The 27623-nt window shown below is 39.3% G+C and overlaps 1 protein-coding gene and 1 long non-coding RNA gene across 7 annotated transcripts in view; one reads left to right on the forward strand and one right to left on the reverse strand.

The window, feature by feature from the left end:
• DACH1 (dachshund family transcription factor 1) overlaps positions 1-27623 on the reverse strand; it is a 514217-nt gene that overhangs the window by 318225 nt on the left and 168369 nt on the right. The gene's annotated exons all lie outside the window — the stretch shown is intronic.
• LOC144588292 (uncharacterized) lies at positions 11985-27488 on the forward strand. The gene is made up of 2 exons (XR_013543790.1): positions 11985-12043; positions 13727-27488. It is a non-coding gene; the product is annotated as an uncharacterized LOC144588292 (long non-coding RNA).

The following is a 27623-nucleotide window of genomic DNA, read 5'->3' on the forward strand; positions in this document are numbered from 1 at the left end:
GTTTGATTTTCGATCATGCCATATTTGTTTCCATCCAGTCTAGGAGTTGTTAACTTGCAAAAGTCCAAAGGCTGTCCATCACCCAAGAGGACTCTACCCAATCCTGCAATTCCTATCCTTCTTCAAAATAAAATCACTTTTCAAAAATGTTTAAAAAAAAAAAAATGAAAAAAAACCACTGAATGCCTCTTAGTACCAACCCCCCTAAAAAGTTTATTTTTAAAAAAAAGACAAGTACTTGTGGGGGCAAGTAATGTGGAGTGCTGGGGACCCTCAAAACATGGTAAAATCCCCTCTGTCACATGGAAAGTAAAAGGCTTACGCCACTGGTTACGTTGGTATCTGGGCTGTTGGATGGAGTAAGAGGGGGCAGTCTTGCGAATCTTGTGTAAGTTTTCCATCACCTCATCAGTCTTATCGTTGAAAAGGCCCATGCCATCAAAGGGTTAATCCTCAATACAGGACCGAGCATCATCAGTGATCCCTGCAGAACGGAGCCATGCATGCTGTCTAAGGGCAATGGCAGAAGCCAAAGATTTTGAGGCAGCATCAGCCATATGGCGAGATGCCAAACACTGCTGTTTAGCCAACGGAGTGGCCTCGAGGTAGGTATTGAGGGCACTGGCTCTAATCTCTTCAGGAGCAGCCTGAAGGACCAGGAGGATTTTGTTCCACAGCTGCCTGTGATAGGCCCCCATTACAGCTTGGTAGTTTGAAACCCTCATGTAATGAAGGAAGCCAGAGAATATAGACAACGACCTAGTACATCCAGCTTTCTCCCTTCCTTATCAGTAGGAGTGACTGAGGACCAATTACTGGCTTGGGACTGATTTGATTGTACAATGATGGAATCTGGTGGAGGATGCTTAAGGAGGAACGCTGTGTCCATGCCATGAGTGTGGTAGTCATTCTCCACATGCCTTGAGATCTGTAAAGATGTAGATGGTTTGTCCCAGGATTCCTTAATAAGGTCCAATATGGCTGGGATGAATGCCAAACTCAATGGAGGGGATTTACCTTGGTTAATGTCATCAAAGACAAGGTTATGTTTGGGAAGAGATGATTGTTCAATATCCAGCTCCAATGATTTGGCCATGCGAAGGATGGGTGTGCGTAAGACCTAAATTCCTCAGATGGAGATGGGGGATGAAGATCTGCAACCTCCGAATCAGGAGTTGGTAAATTTGAGGGAGACTCTCTGGGCGTCTCAGAGGGAGGATTATGTTCAGAAACTGTCGACACCAAAGAACTTCCAGAGATGGAGAGAGTTGGAGAGGGAGAACGTTGACGACCCCGAGAAACAAGAACAAGAGGGGTTGGTGCTGTGACCTGATGGTTGGAGCGGGATCCAGGTAAAGAAAGAGACAGTTGTGACGTTGAAGTCGACGGCGGAAGAGTGTGGGCGTTTGGATGGAACAGGCTTGTGTTGAGCGGACTTGTGTCAAGATGGAACTAGATCATGGCGCAGTACTAGACAGATGGTGTTTAGCAGACTTCTTAGACACTGGTACTATTGGACTGAGCTCATAAAACAAAGAGGAGGCGGCGATGGCGATGACTCGCATGGGGCATAAGCGTACCAAACACGTTTGGGACACTCGTAACAGTCTTGAACAAACCTCAGATCAAATTTGTCAAAACAGTATCAGTAGTGATCACCATGCCGATCAAGGTCATAAAGGAGACCTCCATATTCAGGGCGTTCCGATACTGTGAGGATGGGGAGATGTGACATTGCTTTGCTGCCTTCTTCCACGGAGGGGATTGTAAGACCGGTGCCTCTGAATTCGAAAGATGGATAACAGTCATCCACCCGGTCGAAACAGGGCTAGAATGGGCTGAAGCTGGGCTGGATATGGTATCAGCGTCAGAACAGCCATGACTAGGAGACAAACTTGGTATCGAGACTGAAGCTTGAGCCCAAGTAGGAAGACCTAACTCTCCTGCTTCAGAAACGGAGTATTGGTCCGGTATGTCCCTTGACAATTCCTCCAAGATGGGAGATGGGAGGCAAACATGGACAACTGGCAGCTCACGAGACTGATACGGCTTAGGAGCCCACTTAGCTTCCTTTTGCTTGACTCTATCCTTATCCCTTTGTTTCCTAACAGATTGAGTTTTTGCCACACTGAAGAAGACTTCAATATCGAGGTCAATGTTGATACCGAGGGAGATTTAGGCTTGGAAACCTTGGTAGAGGTCCTCAGCAAGAGAGTAAAAGGAGCCAACGGGATAGAGGGCTCAGGTTCCATTGGAGGGCTTGTTGGAAGACTGGAAGGTGCCAAAGATTTTTCCCACAAGTGGGTCCTATGTTGTTGAAGCTGGAGTTTAAGAGCCAGTTTTGTTAAATTTTTACACTCAGAACAAGAGTGAGTCTGGTGACTCTCACCCAGACAGAGCAAGCAACGATAATGGCCGTCAGTAAAAGGAATTTTATTGACACATGCTGTGCAATGTTTGAATGGGTGTGGGGAGGCCATAAAAAGGGCGGGAAGGGAGAGGGAAAAAGGGGGAAAGACAAAAGAAAAGATAACTCACAGGGAAACGTTCATAAATAAAAAACTTGATTAAGTCCATGGTCTGAGAATCGAAAACCGTTCAGCACTCCAAAGATCAGAAAACCATAAGATAGAATCACAAAATCACTCTAGGAGTCAAAGAGAAGTCCAATTTCAGCAGCGGCTAAAAGGAAGTGAGGTATTATGGGCAGGCAGAGCATGTGCGCCATGGGACAACGTCCTACTAATCACATCTTTTTAAGCTCTAGAATATCCCAAGGAGTCCTGTGCAGGCACAGTAACACCCATTTTTGTGCATTCACAGAGGCCATGAAGAAGAATCTATCAGTCTCATACTCACTGTTTCTCAAAATACCATTGATATTCTCATCACATCCCAGTTTTACATTTCATGGAAATATGTTCTCCCTCCTCCGCATGGAAGTTGGTGGCACACACACACCAACATGTACAATTTCTCCTTTATGAGAAACATATTTCTATCATCACTTTAAATATAAATAAAGTTTTCAAATGGAAAGATGGCTTTCTGAGCATCTCCTTTAAAATGCATAACACATCTTAAGTTTAGGACACGAGGGAGCAATTTTGTTATTCTTTAAATCAGATAATTCTCTGTTTGATGATTACTATTCCTACGGACCACCTATTGCCACGGGTTTCATCTCTGAAAGGAAACAACAAATAAGTAATACTACGATGCATTTACTCTCTTCCAATGACTATAAACCAAACTTGGACGATCAACTCAACTTTGAGTGGAATGGCTTTTTTTAAAAAAGGAAAATAAGAAGAGCCAATATATTCTTAAAAAATACTGAAAGACCCAAGTGCTATGAAAAAGAGAAATTATGCAAAGAAATTGTTTCAGAAAGAGTAAGCAGATTCTGAACAGTTTCACCATTGTTGTCTCTTGTTTGGGCAGGAAGATTAACCAATTAGATTTTTCTATGTCACTAAGCTTCTTTTATTTGTGAGCTCTGCAATTTATCTTACTTCGCAATTAAAGTGGAAATTGCTGTTTATCCCAATGGCACTTAAAAGAACCACACAATGAACTGCATGATGTTCCTGAGTAATCACCAGCTCTTCAAATTTACCTAAAAAATCCACCACTTTTAATGTACATTTTCCTGTTTTAAAATAATCTGATAAGCATTTGATTTTATTCTTTCTTTCAAGATTTCTAGCCCTATCTAGCCTTCTCCCCACTGGAGTTCTCCAACAGATCTCTATGGGAAAAACTTTCAGATTTTGTTTCTTTTTTTTCTTGGGATATCTAATTCATTTTTTTTGTCTTTGGGACACCAGTCCTTTTATTAAGGTCTGGTCTTTTGGGTTATTTCATTTCGGGTTTCTCCTTTCAGGTTCTCCTGGCTTTGATCCAAAATCAAAAAAAATCCCTTCTTAAACTACTCTCTAAAAATCAAGGGTAAAGTAGGCAACAGAAAATTAAAGCAAAAGTCCTAATGAACCCTTAAAACTACTTTTAAAAAGTACGGTGGTGCCTCAACCTATGACCATAATCCGTTCCAGAAGATGGATGTAACTCAAAATGGTCATAACTTGAAGCACTATTTCCCATAGGAATGCACTGAAATGCAATTAATCCATTCCAGCTGAAGAAAAAAATCACCAAAAAAATCACTGTAAGACTCATTGGAAACATGATTACTGTAATCCCTTCCGGCCGAAGGGGAGGAGGTGAAAAGCAATCAAGCGTGCAAGACCCATTGGAAATGCACAGAAAACAAATGGAGCAGAACGGAAATGAACAGAGAACAAAGGGGACAGGATGGAAATGCAAAGAAAACAAAGGAAAAAGAAAGAGAAGCGTGCAGAATCCATTGGAAAAGGGGAAAAAACCCTCAAAGAGCAACCAAACCACCCAAGACCCATTGGAAATTGGGGGGGAGCCAAAAATTAAACAACCCCCCCAAGACCCATCAGAAATGGGGGAGGAGCCAAAAAAACAAACAACCCCCAAGACCCATTGGAAATGGGGAAAAAAGCCCTCCAAAAGCAACCAAACCCTCCAAGACCCATCGGAAATGGGAAAAAACACTCCAAAAAAGAAACAAAAAACCCCAAGACCCATCGAAAATGGAGGGAGAGCCAAAAAACAAACCCCCCAAGACCCTCCACAGCACAGAAACATAAGCCCCCCCAGACCAAAACCATGTTGCAAAAACACCCAGAACAGTTTTTAAAAAGCAGAAAACAGCACCTTACCTTACCAGGCAGCCTGAAGCCTCCCTGCAAACACACACACATGCTCTCAGAAGCAGAAATGAGGCAGTCCCAAGCCTCCTCCGATGCACACTCTCTAACTGCTGGTGTGAAAGAGCTACAAAAAAGCAGCCTTGTTGCCATCTACAGTTAGAAATTTGAATTTCCCGCCTTTTCCCCCTGCCTTTTTCTGTTCGTAAGTGGAAGCTCTAGTTGCAAGTAGAAGCAAAATTTTATGGCCGGAGCTGGTCATCACTCGAAATGGTCGTAAGTAGTGACGTTTGTAAGTCGAGGCACCACTGTAGTAGCAAGGCACATAATCCACTGTAAATTAACAAATAACTCAATTTAAAAAAAATCAACCTAACAGGGAAAATGTCCCCTCAAACATTGTGTTCAAAATTATTCAACCCCCACTGAAATTGAATGTTTTGGCCATTTTGACATTGATTTTGATCATTCAGTCATCTTGCTTACATTTACATGAAAGAGGCACTTGTAGGTCAGAGAAATATAACCTTAAGTTTATAATGAAATAACCACAAATGTCTTTTCTGTGCTCACATCATTATTAGTTTTTATTCAACCCCCAAGTGACATTCAATCTTAGTACTTAGTACAACATCCTTTTACAGTTATAACAGCTTTTAAACGTGAAGCATAGCTTGACACAAGTGTCTTGCAGCGATCTACGGGTATCTTCGCCCATTCTTCATGGGCAAAAGCCTCCAGTTCAGTCAAATTCTTAGGCTTGCGCACTGCAACTGCTTTCTTTAAGTCCCACCAGAGGTTCTCAATCGGATTTAAGTCTGGTGACTGCGATGGCCACTCCAAAATGTTCCAGCCTTTCCTCTGCAACCATGCTCTAGTGGACTTGGAGGTATGCTTGGGATCATTGTCCTGTTGAAAGGTCCAACGTCTCCCAAGCCTCAGGTGTGTGACGGACTGCATCACATTTTCATCCAATATCTCCTGGTACTGAAGAGAATTCATGGTACCTTGTACACGCTGAAGCTTCCCTGTACCTGCAGAAGCAAAACAGCCCCAAAGCATTATTGACCCTCCGCCATGCTTCACAGTAGGCAAGGTGTTCTTTTCGTCATATGCCTTGTTCTTCCTCCTCCAAACATAGCGTTGATCCATGGGCCCAAACAGTTCTAATTTTGTTTCATCAGTCCACAGAACACTATCCCACAACTTTTGTGGTTTGCCCACATGACTTTTGGCATACTGCAGTCGACTCTTCTTATTCTTGGGAGACAGCAAGGGGGTGCGCCTGGGGGTTCTGCCATGGAGACCTTCATTACGCAGTGTGCGCCTTATTGTCTGAGCTGAAACTTCTATACCCACATCTGACAAATCTTTTTTCAGTTCCTCAGCAGTCACACGGGGACTTTTCACCACTCTACGCTTTAGGTAGCGCACAGCAGTCGAAGTCAGCATCTTCTTTCTTCCACGACCAGGTAGCATTTCAACAGTGCCCTTTGCCTTGAATTTGCGAATGATGCTTCCTATGGTGTTTCTTGGTATGTTTAACTTCTTTGCAATCTTCTTATAGCCATTGCCCTTCCTGTGAAGACAAATCACCTCTTCTCTTGTCTTCCTGGACCATTCTCTTGACTTCACCATGTTTGTAACCACACCAGTAAATGTCTAGAAGGAGCTGAGTATCACAGTCATTTTAAAGCTGCCTAATTGGTGCTTATTATGCTTGATTGGTGCTCGGTGACATCCACAGGTGTTTTCAATACCTGATCGAAAACACCTGAATGAACCTCTCTTCTTCAGAGTGGTAGTCTTTAAGGGGTTGAATAATTGTGGCAATGAAGAAACCACAAAAGAAACATTTACTACTGTATTACATAAACAATTGATGTTATTTTAGTTGCATTTGGTTCTTTAAAACGTCCTTGTAGGATTTCATTCTGAATACAATTCCAAATGTACACTATAGTCCCTAAACCCCTTTACAGCATTGGGGGTTGAATAATTTTGAACACAACTGTACATATGGAGGGAGAGGGAAGCAAAGTAAAAAATGCACATACCAACCCCTCTCCAAAAACCAAGAAAAGCAAGGAAGCAAAAGAAAGGGCAAAAAAGAGACCCCAAAACGAATAGGAAAAGCCCCACCAAACCAAAACAACTACAATTGTTTTATCTTCTATTCTGTAAGTTCACTACCTGCATCCAACAGCAGGCAAGAAAAATAATCCAATAAATGGATACAGGAAGGGGGGAAATCCCCAAAACAAATCCAAACAAGGAGAAGGATGGGAAGGCATAGGCAGAGAAGACATTCAAAATGGAGGGCCCCACAGAGCTCAGCAGCACACAATTCCAATTCATAAGGACTGAAGTAAAATAACGTTTTCCACTGGGTTCTAGAATATCCTGATTGCCAACTGACAGTAGCCCTCTTTATACTGTTTGATTAAACATTTCTTCGAAGATGTGACAGACAAAAGGTGAAAGAAAGGGCAGATGGAAGAGGGAAACATGAAAGAATCTGAAGCTTTTGTCTCCCTCTCTTTCATTAAAGTGAAGCATTCAGGTTTAAGAAGTGTTCTTTTCTTTTGGAGTACAATAAAACAACACAAAATGAATGTAATAGCCTTTTTATTTCCTTTTTTCCACCATTCAGGTTTTAACCAGAAAGTCCCATTCCTATTCTCCAGCTGTTCTGGTCTCAACTCTCATCTTCCTCCAAATCACTGGCTCTGTTGAGTGTTCAAACATACTCATGGGCACCAGGTTGGGAAGGTTGATTCTAATAATTATTGGAGAAAAATTCAGATATTACCTAGAAATATAAAACCACATGATTAAGGGTGACTCAGAAAGATGAGGAGGGAGCTCATAGTTTAATGTTCAAAGGGAGCAGTTATTAATCACTTTACAGTGAGATGTTTGCACCCAAGGTGAGGTTATGCCTCAGACAGCTCACTGCAGAATAAGGTTTTGCATTGAAAGTTATACCAGACACAGAAGTGTTTATGATTTGGATGAAAAAACCAACACCATCAAGAGGAAAAATATGTCTTTCCAATCTGTGACAGGAAGAAGACAATACACCAGAATTAAATTCCAGTATCAGAATCAGCAATCCATGAATCAGCAATCCTTCATGGATTGCTGCCTTGTCGTGGCGAAGGGGCTTGAGTAACTCAGAGAAGCTATGGGCTATGCCGTGCAGGGACACCCAAGACGGACAGGACATAGTGGAGAGTTCCGACTAAACGCAATCCACCTGGAGTGGAAGGAAGTGAAAGGAAAGTCCAATGCTGTAAAGAAAAATACTGCATAGGAACCTGGAATGTAAGATCTATGAATGTTGGGAAGCTGGAGGTGGTCAAACAGGAGATGGCAAGAATAAACATCGACATCCTGGGCATCAGTGAACTAAAATGGACAGGAATGGGCGAATTCAGCTCAGATGATTATCATATCTACTATTGTGGGCAAGAATCCCGTAGAAGGAATGGAGTAGCCCTCATAGTAAACAAAAGAGTGGGAAAAGCTGTAATGGGATACAATCTCAAAAATGATAGAATGATGTCAATACGAATCCAAGGCAGACCATTCAACATCACAATAATCCAAGTTTATGCACCAACCAGCATTGCTGAGGAGACTGAAATTGAACAATTCTATGAAGATTTACAACACCTTCTAGAACTGACACCAAAGAAAGATGTTCTTCTCATTCTAGGGGACTGGAATGCTAAAGTAGGGAGCCAAGAGATAAAAGGAACAACAGGGAAGTTTGGCCTTGGAGTTCAGAACGAAGCAGGACAAAGGCTAATAGAGTTTTGTCAAGAGAATAAGCTGGTCATCACAAACACTCTTTTCCAACAACACAAGAGGCGACTCTATACATGGAAATCACCAGATGGGCAATATCGAAATCAGATTGATTATATTCTCTGCAGCCAAAGATGGAGAAGCTCTATACAGTCAGCAAAAACAAGACCTGGAGCTGACTGCGGTTCTGATCATCAGCTTCTCATAGCAAAATTCAAGCTTAGACTGAAGAGAGTAGGAAAAACCACTGGGCCACTCAGGTATAATCTAAACCAAATCCCTTATGAATACACAGTGGAAGTAAAGAACAGATTTAAGGAACTAGATTTGGTGGACAGAGTGCCTGAAGAACTTTGGATAGAGGCTCGTAACATTGTCCAGGAGGCAGCAACGAAAACCATCCCAAAGAAAAGGAAATGCAAGAAAGCAAAGTGGCTGTCCAACGAGGCCTTAGAAATAGCAGAGAGGAGAAGGGAAACAAAATGCAAGGGAGATAGGGAAAGTTACAGAAACTTGAATGCAGACTTCCAAAGAATAGCAAGGAGAGACAAGAGGGCCTTCTTAAATGAACAATGCAAAGAAATAGAGGAAGATAACAGAAAAGGAAAGACCAGAGAGCTGTTCAGGAAAATTGGAGATATTAGAGGAACATTTTGCGCAAAGATGAACATGATAAAAGACAAAAATGGGAGGGACCTAACAGAAGCAGAAGACGTCAAGAAGAGGTGGCAAGAATACACAGAGGAATTATATCAGAAAGATTTGGATATCCCGGACAACCCAGACAATGCAGTTGCTGACCTTGAGCCAGACATCCTGGAGAGCGAAGTCAAGTGGGCCTTAGAAAGCCTGGCTAACAACAAGGCCAGTGGAGGTGATGGCATCCCAGTTGAACTATTTAAAATCTTGAAAGATGATGCTGTTAAGGTGCTACATTCAATATGCCAGCAAGTTTGGAAAACCCAACAGTGGCCAGAGGATTGGAAAAGATCAGTCTACATCCCAATCCCAAAGAAAGGCAGTGCCAAAGAATGCTCCAACTACCGAACAATTGCACTCATTTCGCACGCTAGCAAGGTTATGCTCAAAATCCTGCAAGGTAGGCTTCAGCAGTATGTGGACCGAGAACTCCCAGAAGTACAAGCTGGATTCCGAAGAGGCAGAGGAACTCGAGACCAAATTGCTAACTTGCGCTGGATTATGGAGAAAGCCAGAGAGTTCCAGAAAAATATCTACTTCTGCTTCATTGACTATGCGAAAGCCTTTGACTGTGTGGACCACAACAAACTATGGCAAGTTCTTAAAGAAATGGGAGTGCCTGACCACTTTATCTGTCTCCTGAGAAACCTATATGTGGGACAGGAAGCAACAGTTAGAACTGGTCATGGAACAACTGAGTGGTTCAAAATTGGGAAAGGAGTACGGCAAGGCTGTATATTGTCCCCCAGCTTATTTAACTTATATGCAGAATACATCATGCGGAAGGCTGGACTGGAAGAAACCCAAGCCGGAATTAAGATTGCCGGAAGAAATATCAACAACCTCCGATATGCAGATGATACCACTCTGATGGCAGAAAGTGAGGAGGAATTAAAGAACCTTGTAATGAGAGTGAAAGAGGAGAGTGCAAAAAATGGTCTGAAACTCAACATCAAAAAAACTAAGATCATGGCCACTGGTCCCATCACCTCCTGGGAAATAGAAGGGGAAGATATGGAGGCAGTGTCAAATTTTATCTTCCTGGGCTCCATGATCACTGCAGATGGAGACAGCAGCCACGAAATTAAAAGATGCCTTCTTCTTGGGAGGAAAGCGATGACAAATCTTGACAGCATCTTGAAAAGCAGAGACATCACCTTGCCAACAAAAGTCCGAATAGTCAAAGCTATGGTTTTTCCTGTCGTGATGTATGGAAGTGAGAGCTGGACCATAAAGAAAGCAGACCGCCGAAGAATTGATGCCTTTGAATTGTGGTGCTGGAGGAGGCTCTTGAGAATCCCCTGGACTGCAAAGAGAACAAACCTATCAATTCTAAAGGAAATCAACCCTGAGTGCTCACTGGAAGGACAGATCCTGAAGCTGAGGCTCCAGTACTTTGGCCATCTCATGAGAAGAAAAGAGTCCTTGGAAAAAACCTTGATGTTAGGAAGGTGTGATGGCAAGAGGAGAAGGGGACGACCGAGGATGAGATGGCTGGACAGTGTCTGCGAAGCAACCAACATGAACCTGACACAACTCCGGGAGGCAGTAGAAGACAGGAGGGCCTGGCGTGCTCTGGTCCATGGGGTCACGAAGAGTCGGACACGACTAAACGACTAAACACACACATCAGAATCAACCATTATTGTCTCAACACTAAGCCACACAGGTCTGAACCTGTGCCAAATATTAAATATATCCTTCCTTCCTTCCTTCCTTCCTTCCTTCCTTCCTTCCTTCCTTCCTTCCTTCCTTCCTTCCTTCCTTCCTTCCTTCCTTCCTTCCTTCCTTCCTTCCTTCCTTCCTTCCTTCCTTCCTTCCTTTTTAAAGGATGTAATATGCTTGATTCTTCCTACTATATTACTAACCAAGTGTTATATATGTTGCCTGAAATTTTGCTGCACATTTACTCCAACAGCATAACTTTTAGAAGAGAACTTCTGTCAGTTAAGAAATCTATGTTGGCCTTATCTATTACACTCAACATGCAGCAAATAATGTCAATGGAGATTTCTTATGGTAATTTGCTTCCAAAACTTAGGCTGCTTGCCTAACTGCACAACAGGATTTCAGCCAATGACTTTAAAACTGTACTTGCATGTGTTTTTACAGTTTATCCCACTTTAGATTTTTTTAAAAAACCTACTGGTAGTTTAATACAATAATCGCAACAGCAATTGTGTCTCTAGACATCTGTCTTGTTTACATCCAGCCATAAAGGAAAAAGTAAAAAATTATAAAATTGCATACTATGAAAGTATTCACATATCTATCAGTAAAAGTTAAAATATGCAGCAGAGCTCTGTAGCAAAATAGGTTTTGGCATCTTAATCCAAATAGCAAAACTATGCTATAAAAGCAAAGGCACCTTTGAATCACTGTTCAATCAGCTTTGTCAATGTCTACACTAAGAGTTTACAGCCAAAGATTTGTACTTGGGGAGAAACTATTATTCACTGAAGCCCAATTATAATCTCACTGCAGATATTTTTAATTTGAGAAAGAAATTTCTGGATGATGTAAAACAACCTAAAATATTAAGTTGTCATTGCCCTTTTAAATCCTTTCAACTTGAATTCCCTAATTGTTCCCTCATTTTATCTCACTGTACCAGTAAGTAAATAAATTAACAAAATAGCTTTTATCGCACAGAATAACCTTTTAACTGAAGGATTATCTCTGGTTTATTTTTCATTTCTTTTACTGCAGATAGCAGTTCATGCCTCATTGATTAGTGTGCTGAGGTGGTGACCAGAAATGAAAACAAGGCCTCTCAGATACTGCCAAGACGTGTAAATACATATTTGTTTTAACCCACTAAAGCTGTGTTATATTTTCAAAAATTAATTTTATAAAATACTGCAAACAATAGTTGAAAAAAAGTTTATTTCTTTAGATTATACCAGGATGCAGATCTTGCGACTGACTCCAAAGTATTAAGTACAGTGGTGTCTCGCTTAGCGATCACTCCGTTTTGCGGTGAAATCGCTTAGCGATGGACTTTTTGCCATCGCCAGAGTGATCGCTTAGTGATGGCCCCTATGGCTAAAAATCGCTTTGCGATGATCGTGGGGACGCAATCATGGCAAAGTGCCCATTTTTAACAGCTGATCGGCGGTTCCAAAATGGCCACCGGAAAAACAAAATGGTGACCGCTGTTTTGCCTCACTTTAGAGGCACCCAAAATGGCCACCGATATGGAGGATTTTCGCTTACAGGTAAGTTTTTAGCCCATAGGAACGCATTAAACGTGTTTTAATGTGTTCCTATGGGCTTTTTAAAATCGCTTAGCGATTAAATCATTTAGCGACATTTTTTCCAGCACGGATTAACGTCGCTAAAGGAGGCACCACTGTATTTTATTTGTTTTTGGGTTTTTTTAGTTTACCTGGGATACAGTTATGCATTATTTCGAATATGAAGAAAGCAGCCACACCTCTGTTTTCTTTTTTAATCAAAGGTAAGCATGGGGGAACTGGTCCAAACTGGGGCCCACTAAGGCCCTAGCGTGGAAGTAGTAGGGGTTAACCTGCTGTATCTTGGCAGTAGGAGCAATCCTGAGTATCTTCCCACGCCTGCAATGTACATGGAGGGAAAATCTCCTGGAAAGCAAACAGGGGATTCTCCCCCATACACAGCTGCATGTGCAGATTAAAACCGATATTCAGAGTTCTACCCAAAAAAAGAGCTAGTATGATTTAATAAAAGTCGAGCTTTCAACGTTGAAAGAATATGGGCCTAATGTTACTTACCATTCAGGAGTCCAGCTGCCATAGCTCTACTTTCATATGAAGCATAAATTGGTCTTTGTTTACTAAAACCCTAATCCGAATGAATGCTAACCACAGAGTAGCATGTCAGATACAGGGATATGTCGATAACATAACTGACTTTATTCATGTATCTCCAGCTGCTGTTCAACATGATTTTTTTAAAAGGGTGGCTCAGAAGGCTTCACTGTAAATGTCTATGATCAGATTAACGGGTCAAGCCTTTCGCTTTTGTGTTGCTTTTTTATTAATTGTGCTAAATCTGATGAGTTTCTACACTACCATGAAACTTGCTGTGGTTAACTTTCAAAATACCCATGTATAATATTCAGTGCCCATAGTCAGAAAGCACTTCAGTACACATGTATCTTTCAGTTCGTACAGAGGGAATCAAGTTGTCCAGTCCAAAAGCAGTAAGCAACATATTTCATATGTGCATTTGAATTAAACAGACTTGAATAGGCATATACTGGATTACAAATTCAGATAACTTCAGAGCAACAGTAAAACCATATACTTCCAATTAATTCTGTATTTTCTGAGGAGTTTTGAAGCAAAGCATTCCACAACTCTTGATCTGCCTTTGCTTGATGGAAATCTATTACAGTTCTCCACATCAATTGATCTTCATTTTATTTATTCACTCATTTATTTTATTTAAGGCTTATACACTAAGACAACACATTTTATCCTGTTTTGTTGCAGAAGAGACCTACTGTGGCATTCGCTCCTCGTGGCCCCTGCCTGACTCCCCAAACACAGAACACATAAAGGCAAACTACTGCCCTTTTTACCCGCTGCCACCAGTTGATCACTAAATCAACATTACTTATGGAAGGATGAAGATGAAGGTCCAAACTTCACTGTCTTTTAAATAAAGCTAGTTTATTGACTACAGATGTTTGATAATTACACATATGTAACTTCTACAGGTTTATTTATCATCAATATCAATCTTCTATTTGATATAACAGTTCTTATTCACTCTTCACTCTAATCACACCTCAGATCTCCCAAATACCACTCTTATCTCTCTCTCTGCTCTCTCCACTCGCTTCACTCTGACTCACTCTCTGACTCTGCCCCTCTTACATATCTCTCAGCTCCGCCTCTCAGCAACATTAGCCTGCAACATGAATATGCCTGCAACATGACTACTTAAGAGTGAACGCTACACCTACCATGTAGGAATTTCCACCTGTATAGTCATAAACAGTGCCCACTAGTTTCAGCCACTTTGCCATTTATGAAGGTTTTTTTTCCTACAAAACAAAACCATCTGGGACTAAAAATATGCTGAATTTTAACATTTGTGTACTTTTGTTCCAGTTAATGTATTTGACAAAAATAATATGTCCCAGAATACTTGCTGGTGAACCAAGATGCCAAAATGAAGATGCACCAGTATCGTGCTGCTCAGCAGATTGTTCCCTACTGATTGGAATCTTCACTGGGTTCAGGAAATATGGAAACATAAAACTTTATATTTAAGCACATCCCTGACCTAACATAACCCTAAACTAATGCTCAATGCACTGGAACTCTGAATTCTCATTGTGGCCAGAAAATACATCACAACTGACTCTATGCTTTCTTTCTAAAAATTTCTGTCACTATTGGCAACCTACTATATGTAGCTTGCCAATGACCATCTAAGCATCTGAGTCAGCATTCCGATACCTGTATTTTGAACTGACAAATAGTCTACAAATACTGTCCCACTGGCAATAAAGACATAGGAAGAGTCAAAGACTCACCTAGCTCAAGAATCTGTCCCATCAGTAACTAACCAGATGCCTATGGCAAGCTGAGAAGACACGAGTTCAATCTCTCCCTGACATGTACTGAAAAGCATTCTGTCTCTAACGCTGGAAACAATATACACCCATCATAACCAGAAGCTATTGATAGGTTCTCCATTAAGCTATCCAGACCTTATTTTTTAAAGCCTTCCGAATTGGAGAATATGTCTTCATTTGGAGATAGCAATTTTCATAGCTGGACTATAAATATCGTGAATACAAACCTTATTTTCCTTTGTCTTCAATTCCACACCATCAGGCTTCATTGGATGATTCCCAACTGCTACTATCATGACAGGAACACAAAGATGAGTCCACCAAATCTGGAGGTTGAACTCATACAAAAGCTGGTACACTTCCCAAGTTAAAATTTGGGATATGAACTTACCGTAAGGTGCATGCATGCCTATCTGCAGTTCTTTTAGCATTACTGATCTTACTGATGAAATCTTGCTAGATTTTTCAGGAATTTGAGGGATCCGTGAAATATAGTTTTATAAAGCTATTCATCCTTAGCACTTACAATAAATGAGATTCTGCATAATTCCTTGCCTTGTTTGAGGTGACAGACTATATTTAAGAAAAGAATTACATTGCTGCTGTTCCACTGTTGAGGCACACTGTTCATTGCAATATTCTTTTAAGAAATAATCATTTTACAAAGCAAATTCTTAAACATGAATAAATATTCTATTTTGTTAACCAGATACTGCCTCTAATTTAATGAAATATGAGTCCTTTTCCCTGTTAAATTGTCCTTGATATGAAGATTATATTCTGTTAACAGTGCATTATACAAATGCCTACATTCACTCATCTTTTGTCAATGCTTTACTCTCCACTTAAAAGATCAAGATCAACATAAAGGCAATAAAATGATACATAATAGCAGACACTTATGTTCTCTGTACTTTACTTATCAGTTTAACTAAGATGACTTTATCTAAAGGTTCATTTTCATACAGAGTTTATATCAATCAGCTATCCTTTACACCTGTCAGAACGTTCCTACACCCAGATAAATGTGACTTATCATATAGTGATATGCGATAATGAAAAACTCTTACGAAAAGTATTCTTTATTACTCTTCCCCAGCTGTTTCCTGTTATAAATATTCTACAGTGTAACAAGCACTGCTAATGTTATTTTCTGAAAAACAATGAAACTTGGGGAAAGAGAGAGACTACAGCAAAAAAGGGGGGGAAACATACAGCGTATGGTTATCGAATTCCTTATGACACATGGAAGAAAAATAGTTAAGAAAGATCAATTTCTTAAATCTATTCTTACTAAAATAAAGTGTATGAAAAAAGGTTTGAGTCCATGATTCTTCTTATAGTCCATGATTCTTCTTATAGCCAAAAGCCAGTACTATATGTATTCCAGAATCATGTTTGCCCCCTCTTTTAAGTGTATGGGAGGGGTGTAGTGAAATCTCCAAAACTCAGTCAAATCCAATCAAGTTAGATGTTGAATTATCAGTGTCTAGCATAGGCTCTCCCTTCCTAGTCAAAGCCAAATAAACCACAAAATACAATGAAAGTACATATGTTATGTTAACACATTAATTTGCATAATTTGTACAGGACTCATAATTTAGGTTTTCTTTATGCTGAATTTTAGTTAATATGGTCACAGATTTTCTTGTTGTTTGTTGTTGTTTTTAATTAATGTAGAGCATAAACAGTCCTGACTACATGCCAATTTCCCTAAACATAACACTTTCACTATATCAGCACGGGAATAAATTATGAATAGGATGCTTCCTAGCAAGTGCCAAAAAAAGAGAGTGTCACATCAGTGACTGTGAGTAGTGCCTGTGCATTATGATGCAGAAAATATTAAAAGTTATGTCAATGATAAGATAAAATTTTAATTATATTTATTTTGAAAAAAGTTTAAATGTTTTCTTCTCTGTTAAATAACTGAGCATCTGGAGACCATAGGGTATTTTAAGAATGATTGGTTATTTGACATTGCTACAGAGAAAAGAATTTGTAAACAAAGTAGGATTGTTTCAGAATATGTTTTATATAGCTGAAATCACTGGAATATGTTACCACATTCCTGCTAACAAATGTGTATCTTTGTCTTCCTCCCCATGAAAATGTTTATGTATACTACAAGCATGGTAAGTGTATGGTTGTTGTGGGTTTTTCGGGCTCTTTGGCCTTGTTCTAAAGGTTGTTCTTCCTAACGTTTCGCCGTTTGTGCTGTCCTCTGAAGATGCTGGCCACAGAGACTGGTGAAAGGTCAAGAAGAACAACCTTCAGAACACGGCCAAAGAGCCCGAAAAACCCACAACAACCATTAGATCCCAGCCGTGAAAGCCTTCGTGAATACATGGTAAGCATAGTTTAATGCTTACCTTCATGACTCCTTACCTGTCCCCTAATATATAATAACACAATATGAACACTAAGCTCTAGGCCATTTTCCATGTATTTTTTTAAAGGAATCATGAGCATAATGATAGATTCCTGTTACACGCGAGTAATAAGTGAGTAATAAGAACAATCAAACAGCAGCATGCTACTATAATTGAAATCCTTTGCATATTCATCTATCAAAAATTGATAGCCATTTATTCTAAAAACTAAACACTCTTGTTGTTTGCTTAGATTGAAGATATATCCAGTGAAATATAATTTAATCTATTTTTACACTACTGCTAGAACCAAAAACTACCAAAACATATAAGCAGAATTCAACAGAGTAACAGCAAAATTTGCAAGGAATCTGTCCTGAGCAACCTCCAGCATTCTTGATGGACTGATGGGGGAACTAAGTCCTTCAGCTAAAAGAGTAATTGAGTAATTTTACACATAGTATGTGAAATTGCAAAATGTTTATATTAAACTACATTTAGGAGATGGTTTTGATTACAAATGCAGCCACTGTTTCATTAAAACTAATGGGTGCAACATTTCCAAGTAGCTGGTGAATTGCTTTCTTTTTTTGTAATTTAAAAACATTTACATAAGTTTTAATCAACCCTTTGAGCCAACACAATGAAGAGTCACAAGAATATGCAATGGTCCAGTCACTGATAATGAAACAGAATTATGAAAAATAAAGTTTAGGAATGGAACTTCTTTACACTTCCTGTTATACATCAATGAGGGCAGATATTGGACAATACATTATGAACTGGGATTGTGATTCTCTGAAGTACGATTTACAAATCTAGATTCAATCCATGGGATTTACTATTTCTGTGAGTTAGAATCGTAAATTCCCATAAAAACCTTTCTCCTATTCATTTACTAGAGCTATTTTCTTCAGCTTGCTAGTTCATCAAATGTTTTATTTCTTTCACAATTCACATACACACACACCAACACACACAAACATATATAATATATATAACATATATATGCACACTGCCTCTGCTGTCATCTTCTACTCATACATATGGATATATGTAGTCACAGACACCTTGAGAATGGGGCAGGGGTGCACTCTCCAAAACGTCTTGAATGAAGTGTCCATCCCAGTGCCCATGAGCTGCCTCAGTGTGTGTGGTACCAGGGTAGATGTGTAATTCTGCTTTTTTGCATCTGCTCTCTAACTCATACTGAGTATGCTCAATAAGTGAAATCCTGCTCTTGCTGATGAGACCACTTCCACCAGTAGAGTAGATATGGGGTGACTGAATTCCCTCCGTCACTACACAAAACCTGCTCTGGAAAGTTTGTGGAAGTCTCTGAGAACAGGGGAAGAAGGGGAACTTCTATTACATGAAGAGAAGCCTGTGCGCACAAGTACTGACCTATAATAAAGTACCTCATGCTTTATGTATTAATCGTAAGTTCATAGAACTTCTCATTGCCTAATTAAAAGCCAACTATTTGGCTGCACTGAAAATATGTAACGTATTTTGAAGATGCAGCAATATTTCTTGAGCATGACCCAGCCAGCGCTGAAAACATTTTCATCTAATTGAGTCAAAGAGTAAAAATGCATGCCTTATTTTTGTCATTGAGATCAGCAGCACTTCTAATGCTTCATACCAGCTACTCTTTAAATTCTTAGATTTGTATAATTATTTCACATGAGCAAACAGATAATATCAGCATCTGCTAAGAAGAATACATACAACAATTAATACAACAAAAGCCCTCAATTTAGTAGGACAAATTCAGCAATGGAAATATTAATATAGCCAAATCAGATACTAATAAACTTTTTAGGACTAATACATTCTGGAAAGTTTTAATAACTTTTCCTTTAATTAAAAATAGCTCACCAATGCTGGATGCCAACAGCAATTAAAGATAATCAAATTTGGCAAAATGTGTAGGAAGTATAAAAAGATCTGTAGATATTCTGGTTAAATGCCTATTATCAACCGAAGAACTGTTTGCTGTACAAAAACTGTACAACGCTTATCGTTAAAATGTAAAACATTTCTCCTAAGTTCTTTTCCTTGATTTTCTGCTTTCATAATATGCAACTGCATGGGGAGGGGAAGAGAGTCTTCAAATAATAATAAAAAAAGGCCTAAAAACCCCGACTACTCAGGGTGCCTTTGAGGATATTTAATTAAAATCTAATCCTGCATTCATTAAGGCTCACATAAATTAAGCTGTCATTCATAAGATTTATGGATTCTCATTTGCATATTGCATACAATTCATCAATTACTCAAGTATGAAAGGAGCACATTTCCCTTGGAGCTGCCTACTACCCTGCCAACATTTGAAATGAGGGGAAAGAGCAAGACTGTCAGGCATTCGCACAAACTTTCTTCCAAATGTCTGCTCCTTGATTAATCTAATTTTCTAGCTATTCCTTACAAGATGCAACAACAGACCTTTCACAATTTTCTATTATTTCTCCTGTCTTCATCACGAAGCCTCCTTGTCTTTTAATACCATTCTGTGTCTCCGTGATTATTATTTGTTTGCTAATGATATGGCATGATTGTTTGTTTTATATTAAAAAAGAAAGGCTACAATATCTCCTCGTTTTCTGTATTTCATTATTCACTTATGGTTCCCAATGTTCTTAATTTGCTTATTACTACTTATTACTAATGAAAAAAAAAATCTGAGAAGGTTCAAAAATTTCACAAACATTTTCAGTGTGGAAGAAGATATACAGAAATGCTTTTAAAGAACAATTTTTAAATAAAACAGGAAATGGTTCATTCTTATCTCCAGTCATTGCACAGATAAGTTCTTTTAAAGTTTGAAGAAAAGTAGAAAGTATAGATTAGCTTGTTTGTATTACAAAAAATACAAACAAGTATTTGTGGTCTCAGAGGAGATTATTTTAGTTTTGCCTGGCAGGACTAGGAAGTAACTAAGCGCTCACTAGATCAGTCTCTGGCCATTTTCATATGGTTAATGCTAGTTTCTAAAATAAGACAATTGAATGTATCAACAATTCCTAAAATAGTTGCTGATATTCAAAATCTGCTGGGTCAGTAAAAATGGTCAGTTAACAGCTCAAAATGTCATGAAACTAAATTAATAAAATACCATTATTAAAAAGTATTCAAAAATATATAATACATATATAACAGATATAAGCAAAAACCTAAGTATCCCTTAAATATCAATGTGATATATATGCTGTTCCTAATACTCTGTTTTCTGCAGCTCTGATCATGTTATTTCAGAGACTTGCTGCTGGTTATAATATTTTATAAAATTCTGCACCATTGTTGCTAAAATCCCACAGATTTTAACACTATTTGAGGAATCAGATTAAAGCCTCCATGTGCAACATTTTTTCCTGAAGTTCTAAGGAGCATTTTATGTTCAAAACTGCCATCAAAAACTTAAGATCCAAGTTAATGATTTACTTTTCCAAATTATGTCAAAATCTTTCATCTTAACCTGAATAATGTAAAATAGAACATTTTTACACCATATGGTCTACAAATCAGAAATAAGTATTCTGATACTAGACTTCTAATAGACTTATTATTCATTTCTGTTCAGAGGATATTCAAACATGGGCTTCATCTAGCACCAAGGGATTACTCGGAAAATGTGACTGGACACGATAAACAATATTTTTCTCCATCCCCACCACTCATTTTCCTCTTTGAAACATCAGCAAAACAGAAGAGAGCCTTCAATCTAAATGTAATTGCTAACATATTCCCAAGTGAATAAATTTAACTAACCTTGGAACAATAAACAGATGACTAACTTTAATCACAGAAATGAAGTCATCACTACATATGATTTAGAAAGTGGGCTTCCAAATTAGAGTAAATATATCTGAACAACTCTTTTTGGTCTTGTCTTGAATATTCTGCTTTACTGTAAACCACTGGGGTCTATCTGTGAACGACTACTCCATTTACTGTCTGACTTCTACAACTGTTGCTGTTTCCCAGTTTCAGGTTTCTCAGCATGAGCTGTCCAGTTAACTCTACTCAACTAATATGCAAAAAGAATTAAAAAGCCCTGTCTATAATAATACTGCTTATTTTATTTTCTCAACCCAAACCACCTGTTCAGTTTTGTTCTATCAAGCTCTGCAGAATGACTGGCTAGCTCAATATATTTACTTTGAGATGAAAGGCAGCTAAAATGTCGTTGCTGCCCTTTTTGCTTGGAAACTAATAAAGGTATCACCCAGTGTATGCTTTCCTGACTCGAAGGGAGTAAAAGGTTTGCACATGAAACCGAGAACAAATATAGAGATAGTTCTTAATTTATGTAAACGTCACTCAAAATGGTATCTGGGCTCCTTCACATCCAATGCCCAATTATTAAAATGAAAGCTGCCTTCTTGAAAACCTTTTTTCATCCCAACAATGTGTGGACCAACTATGATTACTCAAGTGGTGAGGTAAAGGCAGCCAGCACACCCACACATTCACTCCCATATTTATTACTACTTCAACTCCTACATAGTTCCCAATTCAGTAATTAAACTTACTTACAATCAAGCCTTGTCAGCATCACAGGATTTAAACGACATATTACTAACTCATCCCATAAACTGATTTAAGGCAAGAACTTCATATGAGACCTGCTGAGTCCCACTCCATTTTAAATTTAAGTGATTAAGTTAAGACTCAAATTCAGGATAAAAAACACTATGGATTAAGCAAAATCTACCGCTTTTAGTTTCTAATTCTATATCTTTTACTCCATGGGCCGCCTTTAAAAATAATCACTTCAAAACGTTTGTGAAATTGTTATAATTAAACACATTGTAACGTTACAGGATAAGACCCTAATTGTCAAAAACCCATCAACACTACATTTAGTGTCTGTTTGAAAGGCCAGTGCACCATCCTAAAGACACACTATTGTTAATAACCAAAGGACTTTGTAAGAGTGGAAACCTGTTCTGTCTACAACAGTCATCCCCAACCCTGGGCCTCCAAATGTTCTTGAACTACAACTCCCAGAAGACTTCACCACCACCTCTGCTGGCCAGAATTTCTGGGAGGTGGAAGTCTCTGGAGGCCCAAGGTTGGGGACCACTGGTCTACAACATCTCTGTTCTGAAGAAATTAATTATATACATGGTCACAACACTCCAACAGATTAAACAGCATTAATATCCTGATGTTAAGAAAGAGGTAAAGGTGTTGCCAGATCTTGCAGTACTGCCAGACCCTTCAGTGTTGAAAATGCCTGTACACATGGTAAGACTCTTGCAACCAATTCATGTATTTCAACAAGAAAGCTGCAACCAACAATGCTAAGTGCACATTGCATCTCAAAGCTTGAAAGTAACTAACAACACCAGTAGAACAAAAAAAGGGGGGGGAATCCTTTCCACTCCTAAATATGGTATGATTGATGGGCTGGTTAGTTGGCTGACAATCATAAAATAAATAAATATTAGATACTTTTATAAGCAAGCCAAATCATCCATCACTCTGGACAGGAAGAAAGTGACTTACAGAGCACCCTGAGAACAGCAAAGATCCCACTTCATTCTAAACCTGTTGGCTTATGCTTTTCTTACACTGCATCTGTTGGGTGGCAGAGAGTTGTGGGATTTTTCAGTCTGCTAGACCGTGCTATAACTGTACCTTCTTCCTAGTAAAAGTGAGGCGCGAGTGGGAAAGCAACCTATGCTAACTCCCAGGATTGGCACAGGCCACAGGCCTAGATCCAAACTGGTTCCTCCCTCCCCTGCACTTTTTCTCTAGGACTTCCTAATGGGCTATTTTCTACCAGCATCATTTCAAGCATCTAAAAGCACAAGCAGGCCCTCTTATGGCAAAGTCATCCCACAGCAACACTAGACTCCACTGGTGGAAGCCGTCAGAAAGCCACCAATGCATCATCCTCATCTGCTCCAGCCCTCAACGTAAAATTGTTTGGCTTGCACTCCAACTATAGTGAAAGTAATCTTAAATACTGTATCTTAGAATCTGTAACATTATTTCTCTTTTCCCACTCAACTTCCTAGGTCTCATATGTGCATAAATCACTTTTCTACCTTGTATACTGGTTTGCAATAAATAACAGGAGACAAGCCTCTTTTAACACAATTTACTAGAGCAGAGGTTTCCATTCATGGATATTGCTAAGACCCATAATACAAAACCTGATTTAAAGCAGGTTTTGCTAAACAGCTTACTTCACTACCTAGGTTGTAATGTAAAGGAAAGATGCAAGTTCTTTTGAAAATTAGTGGGTACTCTCTATCTGGAAACACAATAGTAGAAAATCTATACAATGTAACATTGCCATATACATTCTTCCCTGGTCTTATTCCACTGCCTTGGAATAAAATTTCTGGGACCTTCGCCTCACAGCTCTTATAAACATCAATAAAGGTGCAATAGCAAATACAGTATAAAAATAAAATGATATATTTAATTGTATGAACAGGATTTCCTCCAATACTATACCAGAAATGTAACCTATTTGAGCATATTTTCAAGAAAATACATTACTTTACTTCATATATTTTTTCCTAAGAAGTTTGAGAATTAGGTAATTGGTTTGTATGCTGTAGTAGGAAGAATCTTTTTTCTTAATCCCAATAGATGTTGCTTACACTAAGGAACATCACTTCAATTTCCCATTTGTCCTAAAGCTATCAGTTTTCAAAAAGTAAGTGAAGTGGAAAAGCAAGAGTCTTGTAGAACCTTTAATACTAATATATTTACAATGATATTAAGTTTTTATGCATAGGCATCCAGTTTCTCAAAATAATAGCTTTGCTCCACAAAAACTATGATGTTGGGTTCTAAAGCACTGTAGGATTTCTCGTTTTTGCTGCAACAAATTGTTAACCACCTCAAAATTTCAATACAAATGGACTTGCAAGCATATTGCAGTTTTATTAATACTTTCCAGTACAGAACTTTATTTTATATTTATGTGCTGAACTTTTTTCACATTTTTGAACATTGGAAAAAGAGGGAAGGCTAAAACTCAAGTACAATAATATGTTAAAATACTTTGTTGCAGGTTGTTATTGTTTAGTCGTTTACTTGTGTCCAACTCTTCATGACCCTATGGACCAGAGCACGCCAGGCCCTCCTATCTTCCACTGTCTCCCAGAGTTGGGTCAATGTCATGTTGTCAGCTTCGATGACACTGTCCTACCATCTTATCCTCTTTAGTCCCCTTCTCCTCTTGCCTTCACACTTTCCTAACATCAGGGTCTTTTCCAAGGAGTCTTCTCTTCTCATGAAATGCCCAAAGTATTGGAGCCTCCGCTTCAGGATCTGTCCTCCCAGTGAGCACTCGGGGTTGATTTCCTTTAGAACGGATAGGTTTGTTCTCCTTGCAGTCCAGGGGACTCTCAAGAGCCTCCTCCAGCACCACAATTCAAAGGCATCAGTTCTTGGGTGGTCAGCTTTCTTTATGGCCCAGCTCTCACTTTCATACATCACTAGAGGAAAAACCATAGCTTTGACTATCAGTTGTTCCATATCCAGTTCTAACTGTTGCTTCCTGTCCCATGTGTAGGTTTCTCAGGAGATAGATGAGGTGGTCAGGCACTCCCATTTCTTTAAGGACTTGCCATAGTTTGGTGTGATCCACACAATCAAAGGCTTTTGACTGTGTGGACCACAGCCAAAAGTAAATGTTCTTCTGGAACTATCTGGCTTTCTCCATAATCCAGCGCATGTTAGCAATTTGCTCTCGAGTTCCTCTGCCCCTTCAAAATCCAGCTTGTACTTCTGGGAGTTCTCGGTCAACATATTGCTGAAGCCTACCTTGGAGGATTTTGAGCATAACCTTGCTAGCGTGCGAAATGAGTGCAATTGTACGGTAGTTGGAGCGTTCTTTGGCACTGCCCTTCTTTGAGATTGGGACTGATCTTTTCCACTCCTCTGGCCACTGTGAGTTTTCCAAACTTGATGGCATACTGAATGTAGCACCTTAACAGTGTCATCTTTTAAGATTTTAAATAGTTCAACAGGAATGCCATCATCTCTACTGGCCTTGTTGTTAGACAAGCTTTCTAAGGCCCACTTGACTTCACTCTCCAGGATGTCTGGTTCAATATCAGCAACCACATTATCTGGGTTGTCCGGGATATCCAAATCTTTCTGGTATAATTCCTCTGTGTATCCTTGCCACCTCTTCTTGATGTCTTCTGCTTCTGTTAGGTCCCTCCATTTTTGTCCTTTATCATATCCATCTTTGCACAAAATGTTCCTTTAATATCTCCAATTTTCCGGAACAGATCTTTGGTTTTTCCAGAGATGGGGGTAAACATGTACCATTGGCAATACATGTTTTTAAGGCCATGATTATTTCACAAATGCTTTATGGCTCTCAACTATTCAATTACGCTAATCTACGACCTCTGGAGATTGTCCAGACCAAATTTGCGAGAGCCATTCTTGGAGTTCCACTTTGTACTTCCAATGTGGCTCTTTGCTTAGAGGTTGGGTTAATATCCATTAAAGCATGGGTTAAAGTCCTTATGGTGAAATACTGGCTTAAACTGAATTTTCATTAGAAGGCTTGGCCCCACTGATCCTACTAGATTCCTTTCAGTTGGAGTGGAAGAAGCATATAACTGAAGAGATATTGAAAATTGGCTTTTCCCCCAGTATACATATAGCAATGGGTCTCATGGATGCCATCAAAGCAGTGAAGTTAAGGGTATGGGACACTGAACTACAGGACCATGTTGGCCAGTTCGGAAATATAACTTTCTTAAGAAATCTGCTTTTATCACCTCCTCGTATTTAGCCAGCACTATGTCATCTATAGCCATAAGGACTTTTACGCTAGCTAGGCTGAATGTATTTCTTTCTAAGCTTCTGGAGGAAGATATCGAGGTTTGCCTACGTCAGTTTGTCTTTGCCCTTGTAATAGTGATAAAGTTGAATCAGTTGGTCATGTTCTCCTTTTCTGTACTTGCTATCAGGATCTTCATATGGAGCTTTTATCATCTGTAAACTTCCTGGGAGATCAGAGGAGGATTATGTCCAGTTGCTACTCTCTGACAATACCCCTTATATTATAAGACAAGTGGCCAAATTCTGTGCTGCAGCAATGGTTATTCGTAATCAAATGTTTGGGTAGGTGAAACACTGGCTAAAGTTTTACTTATATTAAGGATATATGATGTTATTAACTGGAAAGGAGGAGTTTTTATCATGTTTTAATGGAATTTTATTACCCTGACTGACTTTACGAAACTATAATTATATATATATCTATCTATTTTATATTGATTTGGTTTCATTCATTCATTCAGTAACATGTTGGGACGCCTTCCGACCTGAGGGGCCCATCTTCCAGCGTCATATCTTTTAGCCTTTTGTTTCTGTTCATGGGGTGTTTCTGTTCATGGGGTATTCTTGGCAAAGATAATGCAGTGGCTTGCCAATTCCTACTCCAGGTGGATTATGTTTAGTCGGAACTCTCCACTTTGACCTGTCCTTCTTGGGTGTCCCTGCACGGCATAGCCCATAGCTTCTCTGAGTTACTCAAGCCCCTTCGCCACGACAAGGCAGCAATCCATGAAAAGGTTGTTGCAGGTAGAACTGATCAAAACATTCTCTTGGTTTTTTTTCCTACATATTTTTTGCATTTGGGGGGTTTCATGATACATGGGACAGAAGCAAGTACTCTTGCCCCAGTTTTAGTCATACTATTATTAGTAGGGTGCCTCAATGGTCATGTACTATCTGGAAATTGAAAGTGTAACATGTGAGCTTTAAGAAGGAACAGATTGTACAGCTTCGGTGGGCTGCTATCCCCTATAAAGGCCTAGTAGTTTATTTTTCTTAATCCCAATACCTATTCCTTGAACTAAAGAGCTAGGAGTGTCAGTGTACCCATGGCTCTTAAGTGACATCCTTAAGTTTCTTCTCTCCCTCCTTTTCAGAGGATGGAATGGAATCCATTTCCTCACTACTCTCATATAACTATATTTAGTCACATATTTTAACCCACAACTTAATTCATAACCTAGCAAGAATCCCAGAAGGATGAGAGAGCTTTTTGCACCGTGTGAGGAGTAGATGTTCTTTCTGCAGTATGTCTGCGTGTACATATGCATTCAAAACCCTTTTTTTTTAAGGTTATTTGAGTTTTCTTTACTTTCGGTTGATGCTGAGGAATCAGGTGCACTGTCAGAGGTTCTGTAACTCAAAGGTTTTTTGTTTGTTTGTTTGTTTGTTTTGTATACATGTTCTGGAAGCGAGTTCAGATCACAATCAGGAGCACTCTCTTATCTAAGCAATTTGTAAACAAAAGACCCAAATAGTGTGCATGTGAAGCAATCCAACACAGTGGACAGAGCAGGCAAATAAGAGCAGGAGTGTGAAAAAGAAGGAACAATTGACATTTACTGGGAAGTGCACATGTATATATGTTTGTCTGTGTCCCTG

The sequence above is a fragment of the Pogona vitticeps genome, chromosome 3, assembly GCF_051106095.1.
Source record: "Pogona vitticeps strain Pit_001003342236 chromosome 3, PviZW2.1, whole genome shotgun sequence".
NCBI lineage: Eukaryota > Metazoa > Chordata > Lepidosauria > Squamata > Agamidae > Pogona > Pogona vitticeps.